The sequence below is a fragment of the Alligator sinensis genome, unplaced genomic scaffold (genome assembly GCF_000455745.1).
Source record: "Alligator sinensis unplaced genomic scaffold, ASM45574v1 scaffold126_1, whole genome shotgun sequence".
NCBI classification, from domain to species: domain Eukaryota; kingdom Metazoa; phylum Chordata; order Crocodylia; family Alligatoridae; genus Alligator; species Alligator sinensis.
This window is the reverse complement of record NW_005841842.1, coordinates 4,306,133-4,317,109: the sequence shown is the minus strand read 5'-3', so window position 1 is coordinate 4,317,109 and position 10,977 is coordinate 4,306,133.

Here is a 10,977-nt window from a genome sequence, read left to right as displayed (position 1 = left end):
AGGAATGGAAAAACAATACAGAAAAGCAAATATTCTCTGCAGTATTTGGTCACTGTAAGGTTCAATGATGGAATTCAGTGTGGCACTTATTTTGCCATTATCTTCTCAAACCTGATGACTAACATCAGGGAAATATGACTAGTAGTACAGAAATGTGTAGTACAGCATACTTGTATTTGTAAAGCTTTCTAACAAAGGTCAATATAACTGTGAGCTCCACTTATGTCATTTAATAACAAGTGAAGTATCCATAAATATAAAATGACTGAAACTTAAAACACTTGGATAAATGTCAGATTTTCCTTGGGTCAGAAACAACACCGGATACTTATTTTGCTTATGCCGAACCCTGTAGAAAGAGTTTTAAAATACAGAACACTCTTTAACATATTCCTAAGGAAAAGGAATCTTTTCAACAGTGTTTCTAGCACACAAAGTAGAAACCAACACACGACACATAAACAGGTCAACTGATGCACACTCACCAGTGATAAGTTTCCACCCTTTAAGAACTTCAATTGTTTTGTGTCTTCCCAGACTACAGTAATTTACTGCATACAGATTAAATACTGCCAGATGCAGACGTAATCCCTAGTTCTAAGACAGTCCTTAATGTGACAAGTATTGGCTACTGCCAGAAAAATGTACTTTCCTTGTATTTGACTGTACTGAAAATACCCAGAACTATGTTGAAACTGTAGAATATGTATTACTTGGTCTTTATTTTCCTTATACAGTACCCTGAAGGAAACACCTTCCAAACTGATGCAAACCCAAGATAAGCATGCTGAGTAGTGCTCTGTTATCTTTTCTGCACCATCACTAAATACCATTCAATCCCTTTTAGCATCTCCACTGCCTTGTTCTGACTGTTCAACAAAGTAAATGAATAATTTATCCACTGTCAACTCTCACATCTAGCTTATAAGGTAGTAACTTGGGGGTCATCGTTGACCACAAGATGAACATGAGCCTGCAATGCGATGCGGCGGCTAGTAAAGTGACCAAAACGCTGGCTTGCATCCATAGATGCTTCTCAAGCAAATCCCGGGACGTCATTCTCCCCCTGTACTCGGCCTTAGTGAGGCCGGAGCTGGAGTACTGTGTCCAGTTTTGGGCTCCACAATTCAAAAAGGATGTGGAGAAGCTTGAGAGAGTCCAGAGAAGAGCCACGCGCATGATCAGAGGTCAGGGAAGCAGACCCTACGATGACAGGCTGAGAGCCCTGGGGCTCTTTAGCCTGGAAAAGCGCAGGCTCAGGGGTGATCTGATGGCCACCTACAAGTTTATTGGGATGACCACCAGTATCTGGGGGAACGTTTGTTCACCAGAGCGCCCCAAGGGATGACGAGGTCGAATGGTCACAAACTACTTCAAGATCGTTTCAGGCTGGACATAAGGAAGAACTTCTTTACTGTCTGAGCCCCCAAGGTCTGGAACAGCCTGCCACCGGAGGTGGTTCAAGCACCTTCATTGAACACCTTCAAGATGAAACTGGATGCTTATCTTGCTGGGATCCTCTGACCCCAGCTGACTTCCTGCCCTTTGGGCGGGGGGCTGGACTCAATGATCTTCCGAGGTCCCTTCCAGCCCTGATGTCTATGAAATCTATGAAATATATTCAACAATGTTGTATGGTCAGAGATATCACTTGACTATAAATCATTTTCTGAGTTAGCCAGCAGCCACTGTCTGACCCTAGAATCCAACATCAAATATTTCCCATGTGATTTTGAACAAAATCTTTGCTCTTCTTAATCTCAATCACAGAAAATCAGGGTTGGAAGGGACCTCAGGAGGTCATCTAGTCCAACCCCCTGCTCAAAGCAGGACTATTCCCAGCTAGATCATTCTAGCCCAGGCCTTGTTTAGCTGGATTATAAAAACCTCCAAGGATGGAGACTCCACAACCTCTCTGGGTAACCTGATCTAGTGGTTTACTTACTATCCTCCAAGTGAGAGAGTTTTTCCTAATATCTAACCTAAACTTCCCTTCCTGCAACTTGGGACCGTTGTTCCTTGTTCTGTCATCTGCCACCACTGGGAACAGTCCAGTTCCATCCTCTTCCGAACCCGAACCCCACTTCAGCTAGTTGAGGGCTGCTATTAAATCTCCCCTCAGTTTTCTCTTCTCCAGACTAAATAAGCTCAGCTCCCTCAGCCTCTCCTCATCAGTCATACGCCCCAGCTCCCTAACCATTTTGTTGCTCTCCGCTGGACTCTCTCCAATTTGTCTACAAATTGTTGGGGGCCCAAAATTGGACACAGTATGCCAGATGTGGCCTCACCAGTGCTGAATAGAGGAGAGTAATCACTTCCCTTGATCTGCTGGCAGTGCCCCTACTAATGCAGCCCAGCATGCCATTAGCCTTCTTTGTAACAATAGCACACTGTTGGCTCATTGAGCTTCATGTCCACTGTAACCTCCAGGTCTTTTTCTGCAGAGCCGCTGCTTAGCCAGTCAGCCCCCAGTTCCTCTACCAGGATTGTTCTGTCCTAAATGTAGGACTTTGCACTTGTCATTATTGAACCTGATGAGATTTCTTTTGGTCCAATCTGCCAATTTGTTGAGGTCTCTCTGAATCCTAGCCCTACCTTCCAGCGTATCTATTCTGCCCCACATCTTGGTACCATCTTTATGCTTCTGTCTAAAATGATTGCCTGTGTCAAATCCCCACTTAGTTTTTGATCCTGCAGTGTGGTCTGTACTCTAGCTCTCATACACGAGAGCACCCTTGTATTTGCTTAACTTTAAGCATATAAGTAATCTGACCTTTATGGAATTCTTCATGTGGATAAAATTAGGTACATGCTTCATTAGCTGGGAACCTGAGTGAATTTTCTCCGTGGAGAGGATTTCTTTATTGATGGTCATCTGGTGGAAGTAGCAGAGCTGCTTCTGTTGACCCCCATCACCCTTTTTTCTAATTTAAGGGGAGTGAAGGTGTCTGTCAGGAGGGGATGGAGGCAAGAATGAAGAATGCTGAAGTAGAGATCTCCTGTACCCAAACCACCAGTTATATAAGGTCCCTGAGAGAGGCAGTAGGCCAAGGTAAGTTAGAATGGCCAGCTTGGGTTGAAGGGACTACAAATGGTCCTGGATGCTGAAAACAATGTGGTGTTGTACCAACAAATGGGTAAAAATTTATTTCCAGATGATAGATAAAACTCTTAACTAGCACTGGGCAGAGAACAAATCCCTGTAAGAACACACTAGAAGGAAAACCTGTTAATGGAAATCATTACTTCTATTGCTTTGGGGGATTTTTCAGCCATTCGATTTGTGCTATATTGATTCTGCAAGCATAAACGTGAGTAAAATTTATAGATTTGTCAGAGTGCTAGATAGATTTTTGCAGCCTGGCACTAACAAAATAGATTTGTCAGTTTTGTAGCTGATACTTGTATGAAATTTCATTTTTTACTGATTTGAGGAAGCATTTTAATGGTAGATTTTTTTTTTATGTTAACTTTATCACTGGACTTTTAAACTTTTATTTTTTAATTTTTACACTTTAATTGAGACAACTACCATTAACTATTTGTTTTAGTAATTTAAGTTGTTGATTATGTATGCATGGTTCATGGTTAAAGACAAAGTTTGCATACACATCTATCTGTTTGTGTATATGCACTCATCCCTTCTGTCTACATGGACTATGTATAATACCTGGTGTTATAAGCCAAATGAACATTCGTAATACATATGTAATTAGCACAGCCTAAGGTCTTTCAAACAATAATAGAGTAACAGGGTTAGAAGGGATCTCAAGGGCCATTTGGTCCAACCCCAATTGGCAAAGGCAAATACTGAAGTTCAGAATTTCTACAGTGTAACAAAACGTGACTTAATTCTTATTATGTTTATTTCTATCAGTCATTTAATTTCTTAAATATAGGAACATTAAAACATGTCATGTAACGCCTCAATAAAGCTAAAGTTTTCCTTAAGGTATTCCCTAAGGTATTCTATAGTTCAGTTTAAGGGTGACTAGTTTAAAACATCAAAAACAATTGCTTAAATAGCGCTGAAGGTTTCTCTTAGGCCAGTTTGTTGGATTTACAAAAAAAATGCTCATGGCATTCCTTAGTAAAAGCACTGTCATCCACTTCTATGGGATATTGCTAGTAACTCTGAGATACATAGACTATATAAAATGAAGAGAAATATGTCTGCAGAAATGAAAACATTCCTTAGTCCAGATGACCCCTGAAGGTGGCTGGAGGCTCCCCCTATGGTTGGTCTGAAGTGTCAAGGGGATTTTCATAGTCCTTTATGTATTCAGGGACTTTTGAAGTTGTTCCTATGAGACCTCTTATTTTCTATTGAACACTTGCAAACAGATTCTGCAATTTTGGTTTCCCTGCTTCTTCTGGCAATGTCCTGTAGATGGCAGAGGTATATAACAGATACGTTTGATTCCTTTTGTGTTATGAAATTTCAAGTTTCCTTGATTCCAAATATTGTATTTCTGTATTAATCCAAATTTGAATGAAAATTCTTCCTTTTAAGCAATTCCTTTTTAATATACAAAGTAATTCCTTTTAACTTATATCTTTAAATATTTTTCTCTCATTTACTATTTTGAGAGGGCAGCAACTGTTGTAAAAAGAAAGCAATCAAACTAACCCAAAATTATTTGTCATTGTTTAACATATAGATGTTTCAAGAACTTTAGGCCAGGTTCTATTCTACCTATCAGGTACTTAAGTGGAGTTAATGCAATTCTAATTTCATCCTGCTTAAGTCCCTGAAAAACTATTAATGCAACAAGGGCGTAGGTCCTGCTTCCTTCTCACTGCTTTTTTGGTGACTCAATGGGCATGTCTACATGAGATGCTAAATGTGCAGTAGACTAACTCTATTGCGCATTAGCACATAACATCAAAAAAGTGCTAATACACAGTAGAATTAATCTACTGCACATTAGCATTAAAAAAAAATCCATGTGCTGGCACTACTGCACAGTAGTGCTAATTATGGCGCATTAAGTTAGTACCTGTTTAGTATAGGCACTAAACGTAATGCACCATAACTACAGCGCGTTAATTAACATGTAGACATGCCCAATCTTAAGGCGGAATACAATCACACTTAGGCACCTAAGTCTACTTAGACACCCAACAGGTGGCATAAAATCTGGGTTTAACCAGTTTTAACTAGCAGATGTCTGGTTCATCTTTATAATTTAGTGCAGTTATAACTTGACTGATCTATTGGGTCTTAGAGTTAATTTCTATAGGGAAATATACTCTTGTTCATTATTGCGTTCAATCTTTGGGTAAGGTATTTAGCTAGCAAGGGATAGAGAAAGGAAACATTCTATCTGATATTTCTCAGGGAATTTAGAACGCAGTTTCAATTTACCTGGCTTTGCATAACCTCTGTGGGCTAGATTCTATTCCACTCTTTATGGATCAAAGGGTGTATTTACACCCTATCCCAGGCATATCCAGGGAGAGATGCCCTTGAGCACTCCCTGCCTACTTGCTTCCTCTTGTGCCAGCTAGACCTGGAAATGTGGGCATTCAATTATCTGCTCTGATTCCACTCTAAAGATTTGGGGCAGGAATTCCTACAAATATAACACAATCTCAATACCATAGCCACTCAAATCAACAGAATCAGACTCAGACCCTGATCTGACCTGCTAAATACCAGTCTTGCGAAAAGAACAACAGAATCCTTCTACAGCTCCCAGATTCAACACCTTGGTGACATCATTAGTGACCTCCAAACACTTTTGGAAAATGACAACCATCTCAAGGCAGTCAGGGGGACAAACTTGTCCTGACTTACATGTAGCCCTCCAACCTCAAGCAGCCTTTCTCCAGAAACTAGCTACCTAACTCCTATTCTCACCAAAGTATCAGGCTTTGCAATGGACCTGTATGCCAGCTTTGCCCCTTCATCAACACAAACCTCATAATCACTGTACCAAATAACACAAATTATAACATCTGAGGTTTATTTATCCACTCCTCTAGCGACATCATCTGCTCACAGTGCCCTTCTGCTGTCTCATTGCACAGACAGGGTCGGGTGATCCTTATATGACAAAATGAATGGACACCACTCTGACCTCACATCGAGAAATATGCAAAAACCTGTGGCACCAATAGGTGTCTACTACAGGCCACCCAACCAGGGAGAAGAGCTAGACCGGGAATTCTCAGGTCAGCTTGCGGAGGCAGTTAAGTCAAAGGATGTGGTGATCATGGGTGACCTAAACTATCTGGACATCTGCTGGGAAGAGCAGTCAGCCGGGTCTGACCACTCACATAGTCTCCTAGCCGAGTTACAGGACCTCCATCTAACCCAGGAGGTGCACAGTCCCACCAGGGGAAATGCCTTGTTGGACCTGGTCCTGGCCACAGGTGACAACCTGGTGAGGGGACTGTGGGTGCTCAACCACCTGGGAGATAGTGACCATCACCTACTGGAATTCACCATCCAGTGAAAAGTGTCAAAGGTCTGCAGCAAGGCAGCAGCCCTGGACTTCAGGAGGGCAGATTTCAATGAGGTAATGAGACTAGTCAGGGAGGTTCTGAGGTCCCGGAAGTGAGGGGAATTGGGAGTCCAAGAAGAGTGGTTATTCCTTAAGGAGACGATCCTCCAAGACCAAAGGGTGACAATCCCAACACGCATCAAAGGGGACAAGAGCGCTCAAAAGCCCCCATGGCTCACCAAAAGCATCCAGGAACGTCTCAAAGCTAAAAAGGAGGCATACACCCAATGGAAAGGAGGGGCCATCACCAGGGAGGATTATACCTCCTTGGCTCGAGATTGTAATGGGGCTGTTAGGAAGGCTAGGGCAGAGATGTAACTGGGACTAGCGACCCAGATCAAGGATAACAGGAAGTCCTTTTTTAAATACATAGCGGGTAAAAAGAAGGTACCAGGTAACATGGGGCCCCTGCAGGACACACTAGTAAATATGGTGGTTGCACCAGACAACAAAACTAATCTCTTTAACAATTTCTTTGACGCCATTTTTCTGAGCAGGGACCAGGTCATCACGCCCACCGAGATCCCCGACGGTCCCAGGGGAGGCACAGCCAGGCCCAGGGTCAGTGAGGACCTAGTCAGGGAACTTCTGGTGGGACTAGATGTGTTCAGATCAGCAGGTCCTGACGATCTTCATCCCAGAGTGTTGAAGGAGGGTCCAGAGGATGGCCACTCACATGATCAGGGAGCAGCCGGGCAGGCCCTATGAGGGGAGGCTACGGGACCTGAACCTGTTCAGCCTCCACAAGAGAAGGCTGAGAGGGGATCTGGTGGCCGTCTATAAACCGACCAAGGGGGACCAGCAGGCAATGGGAGAGTCCCTGTTCCCCTGAGCACTACTGGGAGTAACAAGTGTTGTGAATCAGAGCAGCTGCCGGCAGCCACCTGACTCACGCCGGAGTGTTTAGATTTAGAGCTTGGCAGGTAGGTAGTGATGGATGGAGTGGAATTAACCAGGCACAGACACGTGTAGGTTACAGGAGTTTGTTTACTTACGTTGCCTAGATAGTGATGGATGACGCAGGTGAGCCTTTGTTCCGTTACAGCTTCGGTTACAGAGTTGAGTATACGCATATAACTTCGGTTACAGAGTCGGGTACACGCACGCAGTCAGGTTACAACGGGATAATGACGGACGTGGCGCCGGAACGAACGGTCGAGCTTGCAAGACTTTCTACGTTAAACTATTTATAGGCAGAGGTGTTTTACAGGAATATCCAATGGTGAACCGTTATATGGAATCTTTAATTTTTGGCAGGTGGCAGCTCTTTGTCTCCTCAAGTTACAAGGTAGTGGGTTAGGTTTCTCTACCTGTTACGTGTGTGCTACGTGTGAGGAGCTTACGCTTATTTTTGGACCAATTATATATAGTTTCCCCTAGCATTTTATTTCAGCTGACCAATTATCTACAGTACTCCGGCCGCGTTTTGTTTCAAGGAATTTTTGGCAGGGAAGTCTTTTAACCCTTAATCGTCAAAATGAGGATGATTTGAATGGTATCTCTTGCTCAGTGGCATGGGCACAATTTAATTGGGTTGTGACAACAAGGAATAACGGCCATAAGTTGATGGAGAGTAGATTCAGGCTAGATATCAGGAGGCACTACTTCACAGTCAGGGCAGCTAGGCTCTGGAACCAACTTCCAAGGGAAGTGGTGCTCGCTCCTACCCTGGAGGTCTTCAAAAGGAGTCTAGATAATCACCTAGCCGGGGTCATTTGACCCCAGCATTCTTTCCTGCCCATGGCAGGGGGTCAGACTTGATGATCTGCTTAGGTCCCTTCTGACTCTACCAACTATGAAACTATGAAAACACTGCAGCCTCTCTGGACATGCCATCCCTATCCTCAGAATGGCTGTTCTTAAACAACAGAGTTTAAAAAAATAACTTGAGCACAATATTGTGGAACAAGAGGTCATCCAAAGCCATGAATGACAAGTGCCCCTGGCGGCTGCGGGGGCTTAGTGGTGGCGGGAGCATGGCAGCGGTAAGTGGGAGCTCCCGCAGACGCCGCCAGTGGTGTCAGTGGTTGGGGGGGTGGCAAGTGGTGACCAACCCCTTTTTGTAGGGTGTGCACCACCACGCTCAGGGGGTGCACCTGCACCCAGGTGCACCCCCTACGCATCACCCCTGTCCACAGCTTTGATAGTGTTAAGTGTAGTCTAAACTGGGACTTGTACCATTACCTGAATTAGCTCTTATGTCCCTATGGGCTTACTGCTTTGTTGTTCTCTCCAACCTGCTCTCTCTCAGCAATGCCCTCTCTCCTTTCTCTTCTTTCCCCTCACTTCCCTGTCTTTTATAATTAAATCACTCCAGCTATTTGATAGCTTACTCTCTATGTATCCTTTTATAGTGACTGATGAAGTAAGCTGTTGATCATGAAAATGTATGCATCTCTGATTCAGTTAGTCTATAAGGTGCACATTTACATTTTGCCAATGCATTCAAGGCATCTCTGTAAATATCACAGTTTTGTCCAATGCCAACTTAATCTGAATGATGTTATAGTTCTATATCCAATGTTTCCTAGAAGCCCAGGTCTTTTATGTTAGCAGTTATTTTTATTGATTAAATTTGTAATCTTATCTTTAAAAAAAACAAAAACAGTACTTCAACAAGAACTGTATAACTTAAAAGCTATGCTGATTTTCTGTTCTTAACTCTTTCAGTCATCATAGAAATCTGGCCTAGAAGGGCACATCAAGTGGTCATTTAGACCAGTGGTGCTTACAGTGCAGTGGAGATTTGGCCCCATGGGGAAGATGAATGGTATGGGGCCTGTCCACAGGCCAAATCAGGCCCCTGGACCCTGATCTTGGCAGGGTAGTAGTGGCATGGGGCCCCTGGAGTCCAATCCTGGCTGAGCAGGGGTGCTGCGGGTACCAGGGACCTGATCCTGGTGTATGGGGACTGGGTGGAGGTGGTGTGGGGCCCTGGAGCCTGACCCTGGCCAGGCAGAGGCAGCATGGGTACCTACATGGCCCCCATCTGGCTGAGATAGAGCTCTAGTGGCCTCTCACTGTCTCTACCCAGGCAGGATCAAGATCCAGGAGCCTGCATTGCCCTCACTTGGCCCCTACATTTTGGGATCAGGCCCTGCACTGCCCTGCATGTCCAATCTAGCACATAGGCCAGAGCCTGTAGAGCTCCCCACAGGCCAGATGGCATGGTGCTGGGGCCTAGATCTGTCTCATGTGCCAGGGCTGAGCACATCTGGTCTAGACCATTCCCTTGCCTTGAGGAAGAATCAAATATGCCTAGTCTAACGTAGTTTTAAAATTATGCACTGAATGAGACTTCACAACCTCCCTGAGTAGCCTGTTCTTGTGTTAAATTATCTGTCAAATTAGAAATTTAGGAGGGAAAAACCCAAACTAACAAAAATAGGTTTTTTAAAGCTCAATACTTTTGGCTGCAGTGCATTTTCCTATGCAGAGTGGACTTTTGAACATCAACCTCTTTACAGCAACCTCCAACATACTGGAAACTGTTGTTCTTCAGTTTAGACTGAATATTCCCAGTTTTTTCCACCTCTCCACAAAGGCTGTTTTTTCTAACCCTCTTACAGTAGTGTAACTTGGAGTGAGCAAGCAGGGCACCAACTAAGTAGGGGCCCCAGAATTGTGCCCCCGCCCCCACACAATCTGCATCTGGGTAGTGGAAACAGCCCCATAGCATTGCTCTTGCAGCAGCACCCGGGTGTCCAGACACTGAAGTGTTTCTGTAGGAGGAAGAGCTGTGAAAGGCAGACCATGTTGTAGGAGCAGCAGCAGCAGCCAGTGACTGCTCTTGATGTAGGTACAAATGCACTGTTTGGATAGACTTAGAAAAACTTTCATGTATCACAATACCCTTCCTATGGTCTCTTGGAGAGAAACAGACACAGCAGAGCTAAGTAGCAGGTGGAACCAAAGCTTGTGTAAAACTTTATATACAAATAAAAATAGGATATAAAAGAAACAGATGCAGTAAACACCTGATAACGGAAGAACAGGACCATTTGGGGGGTTGTTATCACCTGTGAAGTGAAGAGATTAGCTATCAAGTAGATTGTAACAAACTATGAATTTATTGTCTGTTAAGTCCCTGTTTCTTAGTGTCCAATAGCCTAATGAATATTTGTTCCCAGGCACCTCTTTTAATGGTGTTTTGTAAATCCTTTGAATGCAAGAACTGCGAAGTTAGTCATGGAATGTTTTTTTTTCCCCCTGTTCTAGTATCTCTGTCCTTTATCTTTTTTCGATGATCATTCACTCTGGTGCATAGTTTTTGTCTGGTTTTACCCACATAGTTTCCATGAGACCATTTGATTCATTGAATGAGGCATACCACATTCTGGGCTATATGTGTATGATCCATGGCTTTGGATGGCTTTGTTGTAAGGAGTGTTGCTTGTTGTGGTAGTGAGATGAGTTGACAGGTCTTGCATTTATTAAGGCAGGGCTGAGTCATATTAGGTGCCTTGAT